Source organism: Vidua chalybeata, chromosome 9 (genome assembly GCF_026979565.1).
Source record: "Vidua chalybeata isolate OUT-0048 chromosome 9, bVidCha1 merged haplotype, whole genome shotgun sequence".
Lineage (NCBI taxonomy): Eukaryota > Metazoa > Chordata > Aves > Passeriformes > Viduidae > Vidua > Vidua chalybeata.
In genome coordinates, this window is record NC_071538.1 from 22,390,372 (window position 1) to 22,416,139 (window position 25,768).

Consider the following 25,768-nt stretch of genomic DNA (forward strand, 5'->3'; position numbering starts at 1 on the left):
CAACCTGTCTTTAGTGTCCTTCTCCAGGCAGTTTGCTACTGCCAGGAAGCACCCCCAGGAAGCACTGACATTTCCAAAGCATTCAAGCAATAAGCATAGCTAACAAACTCATAGATTTGTGAGGGTTTGAAATAGATGTCCCCATCCAGGTTTAATGACATCATTCTGCTCTACTTAAATGCTTCCATTTTCCTAATTTTTTCAGGAAAAAGGACAAACCCAGAATTTCAATCCTCAAATCAAAGATTTCTCATTGCAGAACAACATGAATTTTTTTAAGCAATACCTTTTAATTTTAATTTTCTTGAATATATGCAAAACAATATGATTGTAGTATATTATAGGACAATACCTATCTTAAAGAAACTATTGTCTAGATAGATTTTCTTTTACAGTAGTTGGTAGTTGAAAGCTGTCCTTATTGCACCGAGGGAGTAAAATTCACACTTGTTAGGCTCTTATTTCATCCTCTTTCCTATGGTCTCACCTTTTTGGCTCTGCTAACTTTCATGTCCATAATGAACTCCATTTAGCTTCCCTGCAGCAGGACCTTGTCTTTGTTAATCACTGACCCAGCGGTGTGAAGCTGCATAGGAGAGCAGGTTATTTTTTTTTTTTTTCTGGATTTTCTCTACTTCCTTCAGCAGTTGTAACTTCTAAGAAACTGCAGAACAAACAAGTATAAAAGATCAGGAAGATAGCCTGAAAAAATAATGTTTAAAAGATGTTTCATTGTACTCAGTTCTCCCGTAGCTGCCAGCTACAGACTCATGGCTGAAATCTTAGAAGAAGTTAATGAGATTAGGTCTTTGGCAACTGATTGCTTAATGCTGTCTTCTCATTGAGTGGTGTCATGTTTGAGGGTTTTTTTACTTTTTTTCTCTTTTTCAGTAACCATATATAAAATTGTCATGAAGATCAGCTGAGACCTCATGGCAGAAATCTCATTTGAAACAACTGGAAGTTACTTCACCTTGGCTCAAGCCACAGCACAACACATACCTTCTCCTCCTTCTCCAGCCCTGCTGTGAGTCAAAGACATTTTCAGGGCTGCTACTTTTCTGTGCTGAACAACCTTGAGCCTCTTCCTGTTGCCCCATCTTACTTGGCTCAGCATGTGCATCCCTTGCTCTTTTAAATATGTCTGCATGCTCACCTTTGCAGTCTTTCTTTTTCTCCACAGCTGAAGGTATTGGTCCTTTGTCAGGCTTTGAGATTCACATGTTTTATTTCATAAATGCCTATAGCAATTCTCCATGCTTTTGATAGTGAGGATTTTTTCAACTTATTAAAAGAATGTTGGTATTGTCAAATGCATAGTGCTTGCCTACTAGTATGTTTCCTCTCTGCCCATGCTTGCAGTGCAAGGAAAAATTCAGTAAAAAAGTAGAGTAGTAGCATTTTATACTTGTTTTGTTGGGACATAAATTTGCAGATTTGTGAAGCAGGGGAGAATCAGCCCACTGTGACTCACAGCACAAACACAGCACAGTCGTAAGAGCCCAGCTTGGGTTGTGTGTATCCTTACTAACAGGGAAAACTGAAATGCTAATTGATGTTGCAATCTGCTTCAGGTCAGGTAAAGGTCATCAAACCCCTGCAAATGCTTAATCCTTCCCATAGAAGCTTTGTGGGATTCCCAAGGATACTACAAAAATAACCTTTATGTTTGTTTACGTGGAGAATCTCTGCAGGAAGCAGAGCTAGCAGAGTGGTGGCAGAGAGGCATGGAGATGATAGTGGTGTCAGAGGGATGGTGAGGCTGTGCAGAATCATCACCCTGTGCTCTTTTTTTCGTGTTAAACACCATGTAAATACTTTTGTAAAGCAAAGCTGCCACTCCTTGCTACCAATCATCTCTCAGATCTTCAGCCTTCTTGTAAAAGGCTGCATCAGCTTTTCCCAGAGATGAGCACTAGGACAGATTCAAGCACAAGCTGAATGTAGCAGGGTGTAAAATGGGGTAGACACAATACTGAGCACTGTGCAACTTCCAAACGGTGTGCTGAACCCAGTCCATAACTTCAGCAAGGTACTCTAGCACATGCATAACCTAAAAGCATGTCTTGCTGAAATACAGGGGCTGTGTATACACATACATGTGAATGCTGAAGTGTTCTGCTGGGTCGAGGCCAGGATGTTCAGCACTGTGCAGGCTTAGCCCTTCCAGATGTCTCCAGAGACAAAATGGAAAGAAAGTGACAGTCAGTCCCAGTTACATGGAACACAGCCCGGCTTTTAAAAGGCTACTTTTGATAATTAGGTATTCTGTGTACTGTGGCAAGATGTGAATTCCAAAACCCCTAATAATAATGTAGTTCAGTCAGGGTGGTCTTGAAATTAGACCCCTAGCAGAGAGGTTGCACTGCATAATGATAGTACAGTACCATTTGTTTCAACACATTTAGCAGTTCAGAGTGGGATTTTTTTGTTAAACACCAGATGTTCTAGTGACCCGAGTGCTGACTCTAAAAGAATACACAATAGAATAGTATGTCAAGGTCAATGGCACAAATTAATCTGTATTATCATGCTGTCATACTATACTGTATGCCCCATACGAGAAAAATCTATGGCTAGTTCCTTCTTTACGTGCAACTGTATGGGGTGTTGCAGTACACAGATTTTGAGTTTCCCAAGCCCTTAAACCCCCCTGAAAGAAATCTGATTCTTGCTTTGGTAGTTTAAATTGTAAATGTGACATTCTTACAGCGGGTGAGGGCTGTGTGGGTATGTGACTGTAATCTCACAGAACCAGAGAGACGCGCAGAAGCACAGTGAGAATTATGTCTGTTAATTGTAAATTCTGCCTTTAACGACATCAAAATAATAACCTAGGTAGCTTGGTTTTTCCTTCTTAGGTAGCTGCATTTTTCCTTTGACTTAAAAACGTGATAAGGCACAAATGAATAATTGTTTACAAAATTTTAAATGATAGTTTATCTGCAGTAAATACTTTTGTCTTCATGAGTCCCCCATATCCCTTCTCCCTGCCCTGTGACTTCTAAGCTATTGCTGCAAGATGGCAGGATGTCAATGCCCCCCAAATTGAACCTGTGATTTGTTTTTCTTTGATTTATGGGCTTGTAGTCAATAAACTTTATAAAGGAAAGTATCAGACTGAGCAATCGATCAAAGATAAGCAGATTCTTGTCCTTTAAAAGCATTTCACCCCAGTAAGCAAGGGTCTCATTCATCTTTTACAACCACTCTTGCAGCTTTCAGCTGAGAAAGGACTTGCTGCTGACTACATTCCCTTCTGCTGAAAACTCCCATGTTCTGAGCTGAGATTTTTAAAATTCATTGCAGCAGTACATTTCTTTCCCACGTTATTTGCTGTCTCTAAAAGGGCAAATTGTTTGCCTGTTGTTACTAAAGGTAAATCTCCTTGCTCTGTAGATAAAAAAAGGCTTATGTTTTAAAGTGTGAGAGGCGTGGACTGTTGTTTTACAGAAACAGTTTATTCATTTTCTTTGTTATTTTACAAAACAAAACATAAAAATAGGTTCCCATTTGTTTTTTAGTAGTATCTGAATTTCATTTTGAGTAAGGCAAATGTTATCCTGCATGTTTTGCTTCTCTGAAGCACAGATGGTGTGCATATGCAGATTGGTGATTTTTTAATCAAAACAGTGACACTTGGGAATATATGTAAGTATTGTAATAATGCATTAGTCAGGAGTGATGTTGTAACACACTGAGATCATACACATAAATCTAAGACACCATGTCTAGACACCCCAGGGAAGATGGCATGCCATGGGTTAGAGCAAGCATTAAGGAAGTGCAATATTTCAAATATGATGGGAAAATAATGCAATTTGCAGACTTTAATAAAACCATTGGGGAATTAATTTTACTAAGGACACACTCTCTCAAAAAACATCTATGTTTCTACATTTGCTTCGTAGATAATCAGAAGGCAAGACACTGTACCTGCTATCTCAGGCATAAGCACAGTATGGTATCTATGTATTATGCTGTATCTTTAATGCTGAATATGAAAATAATCCCTTTATAGTGCTTTAGTAGTACAAAACTGCATTATGCAAACAATGCACAGACAGCATAAACCTTGGAGATTCAGAATTTGAAGAGCTTTTAAATTAATCTCATAAGTGTTGATTTGGGCATGTTCAGGGAGTGCGCTCAGCTGTAAAACTTGACCGACCTAACCCTCCCAGTTTTAATTATTAGCTTTTTGATTATCAAATATTAAATGAAGAGGTGCAATTTATGACTTATGCATGTATAATTTTCCTTTCTCTGTAAAGGTTTTCTAATTTTTTTTAAAGAATCCTTGCTGTCTTTGGCTGATTTTTGTTATTTGTTGTCTTGTATAGCTCTTGGCATACAATTTTAATCAGCCAACCGCCTTTTAAATTTTTGCCAGCTGATAACTACTCACAAGCAAGTAACTTGCAGTACTATGCCAGGAATGTTGTGATAAAAATGTCAATTTAAACCTGGCCAAGGATGACAATCATAACTATTTCCAAGTGAGAAACTTGAACAGAATACATAACACAATAGCACTTTTTACTTTCTGCTAGTGTAATACATGCAGGAACTTTAGAGATTCCCATAATGATAACCCTCACAGTCAAAACCCCACTTAAAAATTGGCAGCATTGGTAGCTCCATCAACCTCATCATCTCTTGTCATCTGAAAGGCTAATAGTAAAAAACCTTCAATACAACTGAACATTTTCAATTAAAATATCATCAACTCAAATGCTGGCTGTAATCAGTCCTGTAAATTCAGCAGCTATAGAAGTGAGTGAATGAGGGAACTCAGGTTTTGCCAGTACTGACAGTGGTTTATATCCCGACCAACTGAACTCTGTTTTAGAAAACTAGGTGCGTATGTTAGCATGGAGTAAACTCAAGCAATTCAATATTTGCCTTCCCCTCGTCTGTCTTTTCCTCTCTGGGCTATAAAAAACACTCATCCAGAATCCTTTATTAGGACAATAATCCAGTGGGAAGACACTTTGAAACCAAAACCTGAAACATGATGGGTTGGGGCGTAAGGGTCACTTTAAAAGCGTCAGGAGATTTTTGGAAAAGATGAGTTCACAGAGTTGGGGACAACACAGCGTGGTTGCAGTGTTGTGAGGCCTCTGCACACAGCCCACCTCCTTCTACAGAAGATTGTAAACCACCCCTTGTATTTAGCTCTTCCCATTTTAAAGCTAGATTTCATCTTCCAGGACATTCAGGAAATGTGAATGGGCACGTCTGCAAAATAATAATAATTAGCAACTTTCAAAATCTCCATAGAGATTTCTTCCCTTTGAGCATCTTCCAAGGTCTTTGCCACAGTCAGGGCAGAATATCTCTGGTTTTAGACCAGTCTTCCTGTTGCCCTTTGCCTCTTCCCATCTAGCTAGTGCTACACAAATATTACTAATGCATATTATATTTATTATATATTCATTTTTCTTTCTCTTTCCTTCATATTCTCTTACTCTGAAACTTGATCTTTATTGAATTTCTGCTGTTTCCACCAGCACTTCATCTGTGTTATTTTTTGTCATCCTTTATATTACAGTATTACATCCTTCATTCTTTATAATGCATTCTACCCAAAGTCTACCCACTTTAAACAGTATCACGTAAAAATGCACTCATGTTGTAATTTCAAGATGGTGTTGCTAATATCAGTTCTTGTGAATGAAATGTATTAGAGTCAATAAATATAATCCTTACTGTTTGCTAGAACAGAACCCAAATCCTGGGTTCTTCTGTTCTGTGGAAGCTGCTGCAGTTTACTTTTAGCATTTTCCCCCTATTAGGTGGATCTTTTCTCTATATCTTGGTACATATAAAGAGGTTCCATGCAGCAGCTCTGGGTCAGGTACATTTTTCTTTATAACTCCTGGCTGCATCCCACTATGGCTGATCTTCAGCAGCACACTTGGACTGCTCCTCCTCCTCATGGAGATCCACAGCAGAGAGAATGGGGTGAGGAAGGTGGGCTTACCTTCTTTTCTGGTGCATACCCACGTGTGGTTTGTCAGAACATCCTATAGATCTAATTCTCCAGCTGTGGGGGTGTAGATGATGGCGCTGTGGTTAGACTGGGCTCAGCAGAGGGTCAGCCATGGTTGGGTGCGATGGGGACGGGCAGCTCCCGGTGCCTCCCTGCTGTGAGTGCACAGCCTTCACTGGGCAGTCCGAGATGGTCATTGAACCTGGCCGTGGAGAAGAGCTTGTCATCCTGCAGGAGTATCAGATGCTAGACAGACCACTTTAACCTTGCTTAACCTTTCACTGTGCTCCTCAGCTAATGAGATGAATGAGAGTTTTATTGGTGTTTCTTGACCTAGATCTTTTACATGACAGTTCCATGTATCTGAGCAGCCTAATGCCTTATGTTTTGTAAATCAATATAGCTTTATCTATTTTTTTAAAAGCTAGAAATGTTTATTTTAGGCCTACTATCATATCCTATAAATAATATTGATTTTGTTTAGCCTGAAAAACTATTTAATTTTGAATTGGCTCACCTTGTTAGTCAAATACAGTCTTGGGTAAGTCCGAGCATGATTCTCATTAGTTTTATCCCTATGGTGTTTGAAAACCTGGTGTCAATAAATTGAGACTGGGATTTCCTGTGCATAAACCACATCTAAGTTTTCAATTTATGGAAGTTTTTCAGATTCTGGGATTTAATGGGCAAACACAAGAAAGCAGTTATAGCAGTTATAACAGACTGCACAGCCTCATGTTACCTCAAATAATGCAAATGTTATAGGGCAGTGATGGGAATGTGCAACATTAAGCCAGCCTTTCATGGTGTTATGTGAATTGCACTGGCTCAACTAAAAAGGAAAACTTAAAAATTTATTTTATATTTACATCTTCAACCCACACTTTTCCTAGTTATTATTTTGCTTCTATCCTTCCATCTTTGCCATCCTTCCATTGATTGAAGTACAAATACTCTCATTGCCATTTGCAATGCTCTGAAATGAAGATTTCAAGACAAGGGAACAAAATAGTGGTACTCAGGGTTAGGGTCATTGCTCCATCTGTTGTCTGCTGTGTTTGACACAACCAGTATTGTACTGCATGTGCAACTAGAAAGGACCAGTACAGTGATGTTTCTTGCAGGTTCTTCAGACACTTCTAAAGGTATTTTTGAACAGAACTTCTGACATTTCCTTCCCATGTGTTCACGACTTCTGTACCAGTACTTTTTCAGTTTCTGTTCTGAAATAAATTCCTATCTATTTACATGCTTGATGTAAGTAAATAAGATTTTCAAGACCGAGTTAAATGAGACAGTATATTAAAATGCATTTTTCATTGTCCAACTCTGTGATAAGATTCTTACACAAGCCTTTGGATTTCAGGGTAAATAGATACCCATTTGATCTGTTCACATATAAGACACAAAATCTGATTCAATTATCCTTTCATAGCAAATGTTTGACACTTTAGGTACCAAATAGATGATACAAAGGTTGACTCTGAAAGTACAGGCTGAATTCATATACAAATGCAGGCATGATAATGATTTTCAGGCTCATTTTTTATGTTAGCATTACACAAATGCAACCAAGGAAGTGATTAGTATATTTCTCTGTTGAACTTCTGAGACACTAGTTTATGTATTATTACTAGCAACTAGATTTTCAATTTTACTATTATTTGCCTTTCTCACTTGGTAAGGACAAAATATCAGATTGATGATTTACATTTTATCTGGCAAAAAATAGGAACTGTGAGAGGTTGGTCTGTGAATTTTTGTAGAAACATCAGAGAAGTGAAACAGCTCTAGCTCTTCAGTTCCAGAAATTAATGTATAATATTATTTTCCAAAAACACAGTATCATCTCATGGCTTTAAAAATGACAGTGGGAAAAGCACATAAGCCTATTTTGTATAAAAATGAAACAGAAAGCATTAATTTCTGCTTGCGAGGATGCCCATATGAATTTGTGATAGGCGCCTAAATGCGGAGGTGAGTAATAAGCAGGTATTGACTTCTATTGAGATCAGTATCGAGATTTGTTGACCCAAAGAGGTTACAATTGACTGAAGAGTGGGGCAGTAAATCTTGTTATTGAACAAAAAGCTAAAGTCAATATATGTATTATTATAAACATTTTTCTTTTAGAAGAGATAATAGGGGTGGAGGGGTTTAAGACTTTAGATTTATATGGCCATGATAGCATACAGTTCTTTTTTTTAGTCAAAGGAGAAAAATGCCTGGGGGGAGGTTATGGTGGGGTTTTTTTTTGGTGTTTTTTTTTGTGGGTTTTTTGGTGGGTTTTTCTTTTGTGTGCCTTTACAAAAATTGTATTTATTTATTTTTAATACAGCTTCACCAATCACACCAAAGCAGTAAAGCCTGCATCAACTTTCAGATCATAAACCCTCATTCTCATTGTTTTATAACTCAGCTATAAAGGTTATTTTCAGATTGAAATTTGGCCTGCAAGCTCTTTGGCTAAGAATCATTTTTTCCCCAGAAGGGTGAAAGGAATAAAGATGATCTATTGAACTATTTATTGAATTTTAGAGGAGCACAGAAAATACGTGTTGTGATTTTTATATAATTCAAGATTTAGATTGTATTCCTTATTGAATATTATTTTCTGCATAAAGCTAGGATTACTTGATCATAAAGGTGGGGGCTGAAAATGTTCTTTCAGTGCTTCCAAACACTTGCTAATATTAATTCATGCCTTTATTGTAGACAAGTATGATTTTTATATTTTAGTCCATTCTATTATGCTCTGGTCAGTACATTATATTTTAGGTTATTGCTTGAAAAAATGAAGAGGAGACAGAGCACAAAAGTAAACAGAAATCCATCCATCTGAAGACATTAAACTTATTAATTAAAATCACATACATCCTATAGTGAGTGACTGACTGATGAAATAGATGTTGAATTGCAATTTAATAACATTTATATATGTTAGTATCTTGACTGCCAGTAAAAATGATCCTTCAGTATTTTTCTAACAAAAATAATTTGTTGCTTTCCATTACAGAAACCATCTGCCTCCTTCCTTAGTTCACAAGACCCTCTTATGTTTCTCTAGGATTCAGGAACTTGTACTAATTTAGGAGACTCACTGAATCTCTTTAGCAGCACAGGCTATGATAAATGCATCAAACATCATCATCTCTGCTCTTTGCACTGGTTTGCTGTGGATTTGAAAACAAACCTCAGGTTGGCACCCTTGTCTTGGAGCCATTTGCTGTCCTGGTGTCAGTGCCCAGGGGCTGCCCCAGGCTCGCAGTGGAGCCCTGGCTGTGCCCAGCACGGCTGCACCCAGCATGGCTGCACGGTGCTCTTTGGGGCAGGAGGGGAGCTTCCTTCTGCAGGGGGCAGGGAGGAATAACCACCCCATCCAAACCCCGGGCCCCAGCTCTGCTCTGCTGCCTGGTGAGGTTCTCCCTGCTGCTGGCACTTGATTCAGTTCCCTTCTGTGCTCCCACCCTGATGGCATCACTTGCAGTGGCATTCCGAGCTGGGAATTACTGCACTGTGGCTAATGGCCAGGACCTGTCCCCTCCTTGGAGAAGTTTTCCTGCTGTCTCTGTATAACCTCATGGAAATATCATCATGGAAATAATCTGTTCTTCTGTCAGACCTCACTATGGTGGAAGAGACCTTGAAAAGTGTACCTCCCACAAGAGCAATATTTCCAAATGACCTGCAGAAAAAAATAGACTTATTTTGAATTGAATGCTATTTCCTCTCTCTACTTATGCAGTTTCTGTTCTGGAAATGTGTAGGAGGGAAGGGTAATTGTCTCATCCTCAGTTTTGCCCCATTTAAAATATGCATGCAGATAAACACTCTTTCTCCAACTAAAACTATGTGACCTGAGGCTTAGCTTTCCACAAGGCTGACCGTTGCTTTGGGTCTTTTGACTTTTGTCCTTTAAGTAGCAAAGAGTGAAAACACAGAAAAAACATTTTGTAATCCCTAAATATGTCATAGCTACATTTTTCTCTATAATGTGGAGTGACCATTGTGCTCACGGTGCACCAGTAGTGCATCTGGCTGGGGATGCTGGTGGTGGTACACAGCGCAGTGGCCTTCCTCCCAGACATCAGTGAGAAGCTCAGCTTGCACTCTTACCCAGTATGGTCAAGCAGACTGGGACATTTTTGCTTATTTCATCACAATTAAATTAATTACTCTGTTTGAGTTGAGCCAGAGAAGGTTGCTATGAAGAAATTTGGCTTAGAGTACCTTAGGCTCCAATTGCCATCAACCAAATCTATTTGGTTGGATTTTTATGCTTTGTCTGAGGCATTTCATTCACTGCAAGATAATGTACTTCCACACTGTCTCTATAGTGTATGAAGGAATATTTTCTTTTCCAAAGCACGCATGTCCCTGGAAGCATGCTTTCAGAAACCACAGCATCTGGCTATACTTTGCCCACCTTATGCAGTTTCCGTCTGTAGATGCTGATGCATTTAAATTAGTTGCCATTTCAAGCTATTATAAAGGCTATAGATGAAAATCTTCTATAGCTACAAAGTGCCCACAGATTTATTCAAACCTACTGAAACTTCATTCATTTCCATTCCCAAGACAGTTTCCAGCCTTCCCCTATGGATATGCATGCTGTTTAATGGCACATGAATTAGCATGTCTGCTTGTTGGCACCAGTGTGGTAATGGTGGCAGTAGCTGATAAAGCTCATTAGATGGAAATAAAGGATCTCAAGTAAGTTAATGGTGAAAAACATCTGAATTTAATAGGAGCAGATCTGTGAACATAAAATGAATGTGTAATATATTGAGCTTCAGCATGGTCAGGCTCTGGCTTGTGGCTTCTTCTTGTGGGAAGATTTTTTTAAATTCAGTTTTTATGTAATTTTATTTTAGAAAATCACCTGCTTTTTGGTGTATGAGCTGTCTAAAAACTTTTCTGTTCTCTATTTAAAATGTGCTTATAGCAAGTGAATTGGAAGCTGGATTTGTGAAGTTGAAGGGAAAATCTACTTATGATGACATCCTTTTCCTAAAGCTTGTGCTGGCCAACTCTGCTGCTCCTGAATGAGATACACCTTTTTGAATACATACTATTTAAGCACAGTATTGTCAGATAATACAAAAATACATATTCAACCAATAAGCGTTAGGCTGAATGTCCCATGTGAAAATGACAGCTTCTTTTCCAGTTTGAAAATAGTTCTTCTGCACTCACTTTCCCATAAGTACACCTTTGCCTTCTTTGGTCATACTGAACTACTTTTTGTTTACCATACAAGGTAATATGGTGTCAGAAAGTGCCATGCCTATCTATAATGTGGTTTTTAGAAGAAATATGCTCAGGCGATTTATGTGGGGCTTATTAGTGATCACAAAGACAGCCAGATCATGATTGATTCGATCATAATTTGCTCCTTCTGATTTTCCACTATTCAAAAATTACTGTGTTTAAGCTAGAGATGTGCTGCTCTCACTGTTTGCCAGAGTGGGATTAATAGTAGAATAATGTCGAGCCAGACAAACTTAAATGGCAAAGTTACTTACTTTTTAAAAAAAGAGATGGAATTAGTGGGTTATGTGGGTGAAAATATTCCAGTATCACAAGCCTTGTAAGCCCAAAGAACGTTTTTATTATAGTCAGTGGGGGATGTTCAAACAATGAGAAGTTGAAGAGCAAAATGTGATTCTAGCTGATTCTTGATCTTGCTGGGGGAGGCTGTGCTTTGATTTCTTTCAGGAAAGCACAGTGCACACCTGTGGTATTACATAAAACATTACATAATTATGAGAATAACACCCTGAATTTTCTCCCTCCAGCTCTGGCCTAGTCCACCTCTAATGAAGCAGCAAGTGTGTGGTGACTTTGGTTCAGATCTGTGTGCCTTAGCTTGCAAAGTGTATGAATTTGTACTTGTTGCCTTTGGCATTTATTTTCTGGTGTTGCTTTTGCTTATTTCAGAGAGAAAGACTACTAATATTCCCTCAAAATAAGTTTACTATTCAGGCCAGATTGTTGCCTTTTCTTTCCTACCATGCTTGCAGCCTAATTGTATTTAATATCACAGTTCAGGGCTTTCCTCTCTCTGCTCCTTGTCACTCAGAGGTATTTAAAAGAGGATTTAAACCAGCTATTTTTTGTACTTAATCCTTGATCCCTTCTGCCCGCCCCCTGCCCAAGCTTGCTCATTCACTGGAAATAGCAACCTATGTCCACATTTTACTGCTCTAGTTTATAGTAATTTTGTCTTATGCCTTTGGAGTATAAATGATTGTTCAATTCAGACATTCAAAATGAAAGTGAAGTTGCCAGTGGAAACGGGTGACTCATTATACAATGAGTGAGTACAAATAAAAAGGTGCCTGAGTATAATAATCAGAAGATATTGACTTTTGTTGAGGTCAGGATCACAATTTATTAACCCAAGAGGTAAATATTGACTGAAACTTTGGGCAGCTTTTTTTTCCCCCTCTTTTCCTTATAGCTGAGAGAGGATTGTAGAGGATTTCCTAAATAACTCCATCTGCCTGCACAGTGAGATGGAGACTTTTGCATTTTGCCTGCAGTTTTATGCTCATCTTTTGTTCTGGCTCTCCCAAGGGCAAAACGATTTATAGCGTATTTTAGAGGAATATATAAAATCATGCTAATTGCTGTTTCTTTGTCATTAATTCTGCTCTTGACAAGCCAGAATCCTTCTCCTGAAACAGGTTTTGCTTCTGAGTACTTCTTCAGATGATCCCAGCCCCAGACTGGCTGTCTGCATTTTCTCTTCAGTCCTGGCCACTGCCCTCTCTGATGTCTTGGGGATAATTTTTTTTTGTGTGCGTGTGTGTCTGAAAACACCAGGGTACTGAAGCAGCCATCAGATGCCCTTGGGAATGGTGACTCCTTGTGCTGCTGACATTCTGTTCACTCTCTAGAAGGGGCTATACAATCAAATTATTTGGCAGAGAAGAAGCAGCTCCCTTGTTTGGCTAAAATAAGCACCCTGAAATGGCTATTCTGCTGTCTTACTTGGAAAACCAGGCTTTTCCAGGTTTCCTCCCTCTCTGACTGCTCTGTGCCTTCTAAGGACTACACAGTTTGTGCTGAAGGATATGTTTGGGATTTATGTTTGGCAGTTGAGCCTTTTCTGAGCAGGGCACTTACCTGCTTTTCATTCAGTCACGTTTTTTGTTTGTGCTTACTTGTTGGGTTTGTTTTTTTTTTTACTAGTCACATGACTGACATTTTGCAGTGGGTCTGGTCCTGCCTCAGTTGCCACACGGGTGCAGAGCTCCCACGGGGCTGGCTGGGGACCAAGGGGTGTTGACTGCTGGATGCCACCTCACAGCTGCTGCCACCACACCTGGGCACCATTTGGAGCCCTTGTCCTTGCTGTCTTCCAAGCGAAAAGAGATGGTGTAGAGAGAATTAATGTGACTTTCTACTCTTAAAGGCTAATTTCTAGATTTGCTTCTTTTCTGTCCTGCCTTTTCTCCCTCTCCTGCTCCTTCCCCAGTCTTTTATTTTGTCAAATAATCTTCTTTTTCAGTGTTCTCATTGCCCATGGTCTTGTGATTTTGTCCTGCATCCTCCTCAGAGTAAGATCTTTTTCTGTTTAGAGTCTGATTTACATGAATAATGCCTCAGGATAATCAGGCAGGATTGAATTTTCACACAATTTTAAATATTACAAAAGCTCCACTGAGCTTTTAGCAGGAGAGGGCTGCTTAGTGAGCATTGGAAAAGTGTTCTGAACTGTTGATAAAATTTATCTGTGAAAAAAGGACTGCAAAGTATTAGTATCAAATTGTTATATATGGGAGCAAAGTCTTAAATCAAACTTTGTAATCCGTGGATTTTGGTGGTGATGTGGAAATCTGCATAGCAAACATAAGCCTACTGAAAATACCTCACTACCTCTGCAGAGCCTTCAGAATGGATCCACAGATTCCTGAGCATTCATGGACCCCAGAGTGGAAGCCACAGCATAAAATCAGATTAATGTTCTGGGAGGATCTTCCCTGCTGAAGCTCAGCTTTGCTGAGCTGGGAAACTGCCCCAAATGGTGACACAGGCTGATTTAACAGTGCTTAAATCACTCTGTTAGAGACTCTAGTGCTTCTGCTGCATCTTGGAGACTCCAAGTCTGCTCTGCACACTTGTACGTGTGTGACTTGTGTCTGGTGTAATGCAGCCTGCATGACCCGATCCACGGACTCCCATTCCCTCTACCAGTGAGGCCCATAAAATACTTTTGGGCTCAGACCAAAGGAAAAGGGCCAGAGGAAATGAGTTTAAAAGCCTGAGCACATCTCCCAGTGGACATAACAGTCCACATCAGAAAATTTATATACATAATTTAAAATAATTGGCAACTTTAGGAAGCAAAGCAAAGAGCAAAATGGAGCTACTTTAGCTGATTATTTATGACCACCTTTTGTCTCAGATGTTTCTGTAAGGAAAATCTTGCCTGTTTGGTAGTTCAAATCACTAATGCTGAACCTGAACTACTCTGTTCTCTGCTCTAAATGAGAATCACACATTTGCTGTCTATTTAACAAGTGCATTTGCTGTATTTTTAAATTTAAATGATGTCTCCCTTTATTTCCCAATGCTTAGGTGAAGACTCTGTCCCCAGACTCTGCTACCTCTCTATTGCCCTCTAAGTACTTCCTATGAAAGGTCACAGGCTCACAATACTGACTCCTTGCAAAGTTCAACTGGCTCTCTTTTGTAGGCTAAAGCCATTCCCCATCTCTGTAGCAAGGGAGGTCCCCTGGCAGCAAAACAAATGTGGTTAGTTATGTGTGGCATGAACCTCAGCTGCACTGGGAGCTGAGCTCCGGAAAACATGTAATGGTAATGTATTGAGAATTACAAGGCTAACCCATCAGCCTCTCTCAAGAAATTTAACTCTGAAATGTTTTATTTTGCCTAGGGAAAGTCTATTTGGGTCTGTCACCTGGTTTCCAGGAAGGTCCAGCACTCCCCCCTCCCTTGCTCCTTAGCAGGACGGATGGCATATAAAGAGGTCAAAGAGACTACCAGTGTCATGCCATAAATCAGTGGTTCAGCTTAGAGGAGAGCCCAAAAGGCTTCTGCTCATCTGGTGTAAACTGACTCATTCTGCTGCATTCAACAGAGGATCTGACAGCAGCAGATTCACCTCAAGAGCTTCAGAAGTCTCACTTTAGGTTTATCTAACTGGTATTTCAGACATTCTTTCTCTGTTGTCAATGGCAGAGATTTTATTAATATCTTAATAAATATATTTCAACTACTGCTTCACAGAATATCCAAACTTCCCTCCCTGCCCACAAATAAGATGTTAAGTATATGTGATTATAAAAATACCAGTAGCCAATTTAGTTTAATTTAAATTTAGATTTTGCCCTAAACAAATACTGGTGTGCCCTGTATATTCTTACTGCTAGATCATGATTTACTAACTCCGTTTTGGGGGTTAAAGAGAGTATGACCTTGGCCCATATTAATATTTAAAGATTACCATGCACATGAAATCGGATGCTGACACAAGTCTCAAAGGACTAAGAGGTTTTTAATCTTTAGAAGAAGCAGTGCCACACTGAAATATGTATTACTACATTCAAAACAGAGCATGTAACAAATGTCCCACTAGCAGGCATCAGAGACTGCAAATTTCATTCAGTGTAATATGTTCCACAAATACCAACTTGTTTCCAGAAGGGAAATTGCAATGCCACTAAGGCTGATGCTTGACACCATAGCAAAGGCCAGCAGCGGCATCTCAAACACTGCAGTAAAAGAGTTTGCCATCCAGTTCTAAATGCAGGAACCATTTAGTGCCCTTTTCAAGGCAATACATAGACTTTACTCTTTCAAAAAGGTGAAAGTTTATGTACATTTCTTTTCAAATGCAATTTAGAACAATTTAGGAACCACGCAATTCTTTGTTTTTACAACAGCACAAACCTAAAACATTAAAACCTCCTGATTTTCTTTTAATGCAGCAAAAAAGAAAGCCAGAGCTGTTTTAATATAAAACAGAAACAGCTGATATTTAAGATAAATGAATAATTTTATGCCTTTTTGAGCAAAATTATTTTCTTTTAAAAAATTCAAGCTTAGCCTATCAGCATTTTTAACACACCTTTCCCCTACACCTAAGCTTCAAACAAAAATATGAACTAGCAAGCTGTAGAAGAGTCTAATTAGTTTCTCATTGCATTTTGGGTGTACTCAGTTTGTACGAAAATGCTGTCGGTGAGGTCTCTGATTACAATAGTTCCTGTGTTTTGATAACATCACACAGGTGTTACAGGACTTGAAGAATCATGACTGAATGGCTCTATCCAGTCTCCTTTTTTGGTGAGTGACAGAGGTGGCAGCCTGGTGTCTTGTCATATTTCTGACAGGTAATTGCAGACTGGTGCCTCTGGGAGCTTGCTATGGTGCTGCTAGAAAGCACTGGTCTGGTTTGCAGATAGTTCAACCAAAAGTTTAATAGATGTAGAAGAATTTGGGTACTAGAGGTTTCCAGCCCTGAGGAATTAGGAGCCTGTGAACATGTGTGTTCATTTCCCAAATCACCAGCTGAGGGTCACCACTATGTTTGCTGATGGGTGATGTCCACACCTCCACCACTGGCAGTAGTGATTAAAAGGAAAAGGAACCAGACCTGTTGTTTGGAAGTTAGGGAGGCAGTGCTGGAAAATCTGGTGCAAGGAGAGCAAGAGCATCCCTTCCTGGAGAGGCAGCTCTCCTTGCCATGGGGCATTGAAGGCTGACCATCCTCTCCATGTTGGCTGTGCTGTTGATGCAGCATTGTTGTAACCTAACTCTCACCTGGCCATTTCACAAGCAGGGTATGCTTTCTTTGTTCCCTTACAACCATTAAGACCTTTTAACCTTCCTTTTTCCTTACCATGCATGTCCCAGACCTATCCTCCTTCTGTTTGTCCTCTCCCTCAGCAAGATTATGAGTCATGGGAGCAGATGCCAGTGTGTGCAAAAGGGGACAGAAAAACTGCATGGAGACTTCTGCTTTCAGTGCTTCCCAAACATGTGGTCTCACTTCAATACATTTGCCAGTCAGCTAATCTATTTCCCTCTAAATTTGGTTGTTTTGTCAGATTTTGTGGGGGACAATATTTATTGGAAGTTTTTTGGTCACTGTAAACAAAATTGGATCTATTTTATGCAAAATGAGTGTTTTTCTCTGCATGACTTACTGAGAACTTCATACTGCTAAGTCTCAAAAAAAGAATTTCAGTGAGTCATAAGTGCTGCAGGATGGCATGATGCCCTTCACAGAAATAACAACTACAGATGCGTAGAAAAAAATTAGAATTTGAGAATCTGAAGTTCTTTGCAAAATCTGCAACACTTTTATTATCAGCATTGCTGATAGTACAAATGAGGCTGAAGCGACAGATAAGTGTTCTGGTCCAATGAATTCACCTACTGCTTATGATCCTTCCAGTCGTATTTTTTAACTGTTTTGGCATTCCCCATTAAATCTCCCTAAACAGTCTTCTTGCTGGTTCAGTGCTCTCGACCAGGAAGCTTGTGAGTTTGTGAGGATTTGTACTTGATCATGAATGATTCATGAAATGAGCTTAGAAAACTAAGTTTAACATCTTATTCAATGCTGATGAAAAAAAAGAGCATCTTCTCCCATACTCGTAACAACTTGGCTAAAAAGGAAGAGTCTCAATGTCTCATTTTAAACACTGAAATTCAGAGCATCTGTTGCCTTTCCAGCTAAACCTCATCTCTACTAAGAAGCAAGAGGAAGCATTTTAATTTACTACTGTAGCTGGTTTTGTTTTTCATTCTGCTGATACGTTTGACCACACCCCGGCAGCACGCACAGCCGGGCTATCGGGGCCCGTGCCGCCATTTCTCGCTCCCATTTAACCATGTGTTGGACTTTTCTCTAAAAGCTATGTCTGAAATCGGTTGATCTTGTTTATATTTTGCAACTGATTCTACATGCTCCTTAGGACAACAGAAAGCTTAAACCCCAGAGTGTTATATTCTAGTGCCTCTCTCTCCTTCTCCTCTCCCTTGACCTCTGTGTGTGTGGCAGACAGAAGTGCCCCGTTTCCAAAGGGTGTGTATGGCACTCAGAGCCTGGGAACACACAGCACCATCTCCCTGCCCTGCCTATTCCGTACAGACGGTGTTCGAGTCTTGGCTTTCGCACCAGTGAAATGGGGATAATTGTGTTGCTTTGATGTGCTGATAAAAGTGAGAGCTAAATATTTCTTTGTGGAACATGCCATGGCATGCTTGGAAGCTCTGTATAGCAAAGGGTAGGAAGACAGCAGAGACATGGATCTGATGAAGAAAAAGTCAGGCCAAAACAGAGAAGGAGCTCCATGGTTATTCCCTTGCTGTCCTTTGTCTTCTATGCTAGATCTGCAGGAGGATAAGGATTTTTTTCCACTTCCTTTGCTGAATGAAAAGATGACAACACAGCATACATCTAGGGACACCTGCTGAGAGAATAAAACACAATAAACATGAGCATGCTATGGTGAGAGACATATTTTGCTTGTACAATAGACATTTTTGATCCAGAGTTACAGAAAGTTTAAACCCGTAAATTAAAATCAATTCAAATGCTTTTGTTATTCAACCTGAGGTTTTTTTCTTGTATTTTCCATTTTTTTTAAGCTGGAAAAAATTTGATCTCATGGTTAATAGAATTATGAAAAAGAAGAAAGTGCTTCTAAACAAGGTCTTCTAAGGTGTCCCCTGGGACTATGATTTGAAACTGGTCTTGCATTAATTGCAGTTTCTCTGGCTGTTTGTTAGGCCATTGCCATGCTGCGTTAAGGTCTCGATGCTTTTATCTAGCCCTCCCCTATTCCCTGTTTGTTCTTCAGCAAGGATAAGAGGAACCCTTACAGTATGCAAATACATAATGCTTTCTATGCTTCTTTCTTTAGAGACATAAAAGGATTTTTAAAAAAAGGCAAGTTGAATACATAGCAATAAAGACATAAATCTTCAGAAGCAGGCAAGCTACACTCCCTCTGCACTTCACAAATGAAGCATGGTTTTTGCAAAGAAAGAGTTTGTTAGGAGAACCAGAGGAAGCAGGATTTCCATAATGATTTGCAAGAAAAAATTCTGTAACACATGGCACCGTATTTCCTTCAGAACTGCAATCCCCTTGGGACCAAATTCTTTACTACTTAATCACTGCAGTAATTAGAGATGATGTTGGCAAGTGTTCATTGAACGTTGTGTCATTTTACATCTTAAAACATTTTGGCGTTACTTTCCATTTCCTTTATTCGGTGTGTTCTGGTCCATCCCCTGGATGATTAGACACAGCTGGCCTTTGCTTTGGGACCAGGTCAGTTTTGCAATTAAGAGCTGTGTTGGTCTGCACTGATAAAAACAGGGACTAAATAGTTCTATTTATGGTTTCTAAATTACTTTTCCACCAAACATTTTTTATAATGACTTGTACACAAGAGACTTGATGTGAAACAAATCTGAGTGAAACAGAGCATTCCAGACACAAAAAATGGCTCTGTCCTACAGTGAGCCTTCAAATGTGGAAAACTGCAGTAACAAAGTATGAATGAAGATCACACTGCATGAAGCAGAGCTCTGTAGATGGAGAATAATGTTGCAGCACCAAACCTGTGTGCAGAACGTGGCTATGATTATGAGGAGCTGTGGGCAGCAAGGGGCAACCATCAGCAGCACCTGCTTAATGCTGGTCCTTCCCTCTCTGCTGCTCTGTATAGGCTGGCCAGTGTGATGTCAGATGAGGAGAAAGGGCTGTTCAACCCCTAAATCTGTCAGTTGAAACTTCTGTTGGTAAGGTTTGGGGGGACTGCACTTGAGGTGTTAATAATACATCTGGAAATAGTGCAGCCTGACTTCTCTGCTTTTCAGGTCTGTGCCTGTAGCTGTCACTTCAGAAAAGTAGGAAAGGTTCTTCTTGCAAGATATCATAATAGCTGAAAACTGCAGGTGTACCTTTCAGTTTTCTAAAATCCAAGCATCATTAACTATGTTGAGTGGCATATCAAGGCAACAGTGCACGGTGGAAGGTCCCTGCACTACTCTTGCAGGCTCAGATTGTCCTTTTACACTCCAGATCTTAATCTTCATTTTTCAAAATGTTCATGTGTCTGTTACTTTTTTTAAACAGGCTTTGATGAGGCACTGGAGCCTTTCAAAGGTTAAACGTGGAGGGTGCAGGAATGGCCTGGCTGTGATGCACACTTCTCCCTGGCCCTGTGTGTTTGAACATCCTTTCAGCTGGGCAGGCATTGCAGTGCTACTCATAATTGGGCTTGGTCTTGGATAAAGATTCTTTCCTCTTTCAGTCTCATTTTGTAGAGGCTGAAACAGAAAATTCATCAGATGTAAAGTTCAGCTTAAATGACAATTTGTGTGACTAATGACCTTCTAAAAGACAAGGTGGTAGATCATAATGTCTTTGGAAATGCTTTCAGAGGAGAAAAACACACAATAAAAATTATATGACAAATATAAAAAAGGGAAAAGAAAACAAAGTTAGTAACATAAGCAAGCACTAGCAGCCATTATGCTTTTAAATTATCTCTCCACAGCCTACAAATCTTTACTTTGACTCATGCATACCATACATCTAGCAAAGAGAGAAATAATATTTTTTATTGCCACTCAATTATAATTGATATACTACTGTATCATTTTAAAACGTGTGAAAGCTGAAAAGTACACACACACAAAAATTTTAAATGGCAGGCAAAGAACAGCATATTAAAAGTGATAGAACTTTCTGAGCTAGTTTTACATACATCCCTTTCTCCCCTTATATGTATGTTCCAGGCAGACAAAAACTACTAATAAAAATTGGTAATGCGTAATAGCTCAAAACCGATTAAAGAAAATTACCTCTCCTTTTAATTCTGCTTACAAGCCTTTTCTGCAATATTGATTATTTTTCAGAGGTAAGTGATAGAATCTGTTCTTTCTGCAATTAATGTATATGTTCATTTTGCATAGTGGTTTTAGAAATCCTCTGAGGTCCAGAATTAGGATACTGGTAAGTCTAGAATAAAGCTAATTCTGTGACAGTTTCTAAGAAAAAATCTGGCCAAAGGCTGATTGTGCTGCTGCTGTGACAAAGACATCTATTAGTGTGTTAGTTGTCTGACATACTAGAGGACAGGTTCTGGTATAATTTGAAACTAGAATTCAGATTGCACCTGGCCAATTGCTTCCTTTCTCCACCACTAGCACTGAAAATTCCAGAGCTGTGGCTATATGGCAAATGCATGACAAAACCACTGTTTATTATTTTGTTTGCTACTCTTAAATAATTCTGATGTTCCTTTTTTTCTTCCATTTCAGAGCCTGTCACTTATGTATATCTTCCAAGAGATTATGCTAGTTTTGTGCTGAAAGTTGTATCTCTGTTATATTCATCACATATGCCAAACTGATACCAAAAGGGAGTATGTTTTCAAGCATTTTATGTAGACAATTCAAGCACTACTTTCTTTCTTATTTTTCCAGATCAAATGCTTCTAAATCACCATGAAGCAGGAGGTATTATGGGATGCACCTTAAACAAAGTGCTGAACACAGTCTGAGTGGCTGCAAGGCCAGGTACCTTGATAGTCCAAATGGGAGTGGAAGAGCACTTCCCAAATCTAGTGGCAATGGTACAATATAGAAAAGTTTCTGTGTCTTCCTTTACCTGGGTTTCCCTTCCTTTTAGTGCTTTTACATTCATTTAATGGATTAGTAACAACAGGATGTGCCAATCCCTGCTGTTCAGTCTGTCCAATATGACCAACCCTCCTTTTGTTTAGAAGAAACCTGAAAAGAGTAAGCATGAGTGCTTACAGCTTGGCTTTGTCCTACAGGCCCTGTTACTGGGCAAACTGTACATTAAGCAGCCTTTTGCAACCTTGGGGGCACAGGCTTTGTCCCAGGCTTGCTCCCTCGTGATTCCCCCAGGAGCCAGCATCCAGCTGAATCCTAGAGGCAAGCCCAGTCCTTGCCTCTAGGAAGAAGGGCAGACTCTACTTTCTCCAGTGCTCTGCCATGCTGTGTTCTTGCCTTTTTTTTTTTTTTTTTTTTGTAATAAGAATCGCCTTGTAACTCTTGAATGCTGAGTTTAAAATCAGCCTGGAAAGACAAATGGCAGAAATACAGCTGACCTCACCAGGTTTTCTGCTTTTAAGCTCAGGATGCAGTTTGTTACTAGCTATGGGAAAACAAAGCGAGCCAAGATACATCCTTTTCTCGTTGACATAAATGACCTATTTTCTCTTCTGAGGCTCAAGACACCCTGCTCCAGGCCTCCCCAAAAAGAATTTGTGTTCTATAGCAATGATAATTATAAACTGGCCTCTGCTTTTGGTCACTTAAAATCCACATGGTATTTCACACACTATTCTTTGTGCTGTCAGGCATACAGGAATTCTACCATGCTGCAAAAACCCCCCATACACTGTAAAAATGAGCTTCACATTTTAAGTCATGTCACAGTAAATTGCCTTTGAGTGCATTATAAAAAACTGTTATACTTTCTAGGAGAAAAGTTTTCTATTCTATATTTTATATTTCTGTCTGTTTCTTCAGAAGATAGAAAATCTGTAAAATTTGAAATTATGTTTGTCTATAAAAGCAGTATATTCAGAAATGTTCTTTGTATTTTAAATGTATTTTGCATGAAGTTATAAATTACAACAGTGCCACAATTTCCAGATGTGTTTTATATAAATATGGATTAAGACAAATGTAGCAGGTTGAGCTAAAATTACCAATCCAAATTCCAATGCTTTTGATTATTCAGTTTCTGGATAAGAGTTTAAGTGATGTATCCTTTAAAGCGGTATACCCTGAAATGAGGGATGCATATGCCTTCCAACTAGGAGACCAAGCACAGCACAGGTGAAAATCAGTAGCAATTGTGCAGTGGGCTCTGTCTGTGTAAGAGTTATTTATATCCCCATCATGCTGTCACAAGGAGTGCCCCTCTGCTTGGGAGCCTTAGCAGCGAGGTCACGGGCTCCAGGCACAGGTAGACTGAGTTTCCTTCTCAGGCTTTGATGGACTTTATCAGGTCTGTCTCTGTTACCATAGTTTCCATTTTGTTCTCTAGATAAGAAATGGAAATGTATAGTTCACAGAGGCCTAGATCAGTTGGTTGACATAGGGTCCCTGCCTGTGGTGAGGTTTAAGGGAATGAGAAGTAACTATGCAGAGTCCTGTTGTGTGCAGGTAAAAATCAGTCTTTTCTTTCCTCCTTCCTTTTTTTCTTTCCTTGTTTGCTTGCTTTTAGCCATATCTCTGTTCACAGAAACTTGGTGGGACATCTGAATCACCAGCTAGGTAAAAGGGTATCTTCACACAGTTTTACAAGAAGTATTATCTAATGATTGTGCATTTCAGAAACTCAGCTGTTGTGTGCCCTTTAGTGAGCTTGTTCAGCTCCACCCCTTTTGGCTATGGACATTTTATTGTGAGTCCTACTCACATCACTCTGTTTGCACCTCTGTTCCCATTCTGTTCTTGGGCTTCCTGCACTTGCAGGTCCAGTCTGAAATTTCAGAGCAGCAAGGACAGTGTCTGTACTGAAGCACTAAGAAGTTATAAAAGCAGTGGCTGCAGTTAACCACCACTAATAATACCTCTCTCACAGAAACAATCATTGCCTTCAAATGTCCTCTCCCTGCCTAAAATCTCAGGGAAGAATCTCTGTTCCTTCCAGCACAAGAAAGGCTACAAGAAGGTTAGGAACGAGCCTCCACTGCCCATTACTCTCCCTATTTTACTGTCAATGGAAAATTCAGATCACTTTATTCCCATGCCAGTATCATTCCCCCTACTTTCTTCATCTCTGGGCAGTAGCCAGGACTTTGGAGTTAATGCAAGTATTGTTGTGCAGAACCAGTATTCTCTGTCACTGCTCCTTTTACCTTAATAAATAGATACTATCTGCAAGTAAAGGAAGGCAGTATGTGTTTTCTTTTAATTTATTTTGCAGGCTCTGTTAAAAGGTAGGGAACTCATTATGTTCCAGCCAGACAGGAAGTTTTATTTACAATTTCTTACCTCAGTGCAGCTGTGGCAAATTATATCAGCCCTTCAATTCGTGCATTATCATTATTTCTTCACTTTCATACCCTTTCTGGAATTACACTACCACTGACCTGATGAACCCATTTTCTTTTAAAATCACTCCTATTTTATGTTTAGAGATTGCTTGGGAAAACTCAACAGCAGTAGCTAAAAGAGCAGGCAAGTTGGCTGTGTATAATCAAAAGGTCAGTCTATTTTCAGGTACTTTTTCAGGGCTACTGCTGAAGAAAGCATGGAGCCATCTGTACCCATACAGGTGTCAGGAGTTTGTTCTCGCACACAGCACAAAAGGGCAAAGCCAGGGAAAAGAGCCACTGGCTCCCCTGATGCCTCCTGTTTGATCCTGGAGGCTGCAGGTGCCTGAGAAGATACTCATCCCAGGACACAACCAATTCACCTCCCACCTGCCCAGAAGCAGTGATTCACTTTTTGTGCTGTTGCTTTGAAGGAAGGGATTTCTTTCCCATGCACTGACAGCAGGACTCTCAGATGGAGCTGAAGTGGATGGGTGGCAGTATGATAGGGATCAATGACTCTTTGAGGGTTACTTACCTCTTCTGCAGAGTTCAAAACTTCTGCAGTTTACCCGTCTGTTCACCTATCCCTGCTAACTACATCATCATGGAACTATAATCCCAACCTCCAATTCTGTATTTGGGGGCTACACTTAGAGAATAGAGCTCCAGCAACACAGGATCCCTTCCCTTTTCTTGTGGCTCCTTGGCCTACCTAAAAAACATGCTTTAACACCATAGATAGCACACCTCCAATTCTCCAGCTGAGTAAGGCAGCATATTAGGACAAAAAGCTTTGTCTTCTCTTGCATTTGCAATAGCTTTCCCTTCCAGCCCAAGTCCCTCTTTAGTTCCCTGCATCTCCATCTCCATTGTACATTTTGTGCTCCTATTACACAGTAATTAATATGCTAAAATATTAGAGAATATACTAGAGATATGTACTCTTTCCTTGAGTAAACTCTGAATTGCTGCTGCTCAGTTTGCTGTGAGTTGTAAATTTGCTCTGAGTTATTTTTACCACTGAGAATTGTTAGGCTTTATACCGTGTTTTGCACAGGAACTCAGCTGCCCTTTCACTGTTGTGTTTGTAGTTCTTGTTCCAAGGAAGCTGCCTGCTGTTCCCAGGTTTCCCTTTCTTTCTCACTCTTAGTATCCTGTTTAAATACAAGAAATGCAAATAAATGATTTAAATTCTGTATTTTGCAGGGAAACTTCCTGCTGAGACTTCACTTAGGCCAACTGATATCTTCTGCCTGCCTGGAGAAAACCTTTGTCCTCGAGACTGAAGACAGGCACTTAAAAGTAAGCCTGTTTGGTCTGCCCCTATTAACCAGCAGTACTGACAGAGAAAATCGCTTTTCCCTGGTGTTCAGCACTTGAGAACCACAGGATTGAGACTGTTTATTCAGATTGCTTGATTCTTTGGTATCATCCAATGGGACAGGCTGAGTCACTACTTGATTCTCATTTCTCTTCACCTGAAGGTTTCAACTCCCTTGGACTGCTGTGAATCCCAAGCAGTGATCTTGGTTTTGTCCTGACAGCAACCCCCATGTTTCATTGGACTTCCTGGACTGGTGGTCAGAGAGGCTACTCCCCTGGGCTCTGAACTCCTCTGCTCGAGATGATGGGGGGAGGCATCAGCACAGGCTGCCAGATGGCACCACCTAGGAGATTTTATGTTACTTTTTGTGCT

General features: G+C 39.8%; 1 long non-coding RNA gene across 1 annotated transcript in view; it reads left to right on the forward strand.

Annotated features, from left to right (window-relative positions):
- The window catches only part of LOC128792353 (uncharacterized), a 55,196-nt gene that overhangs the window by 2,646 nt on the left and 26,782 nt on the right, over window positions 1-25,768 (forward strand). The window contains exon 3 of the long non-coding RNA XR_008432377.1: window positions 892-1,027. This is a non-coding gene — a long non-coding RNA (uncharacterized LOC128792353). The remainder of the gene's footprint in view (window positions 1-891; window positions 1,028-25,768) is intronic.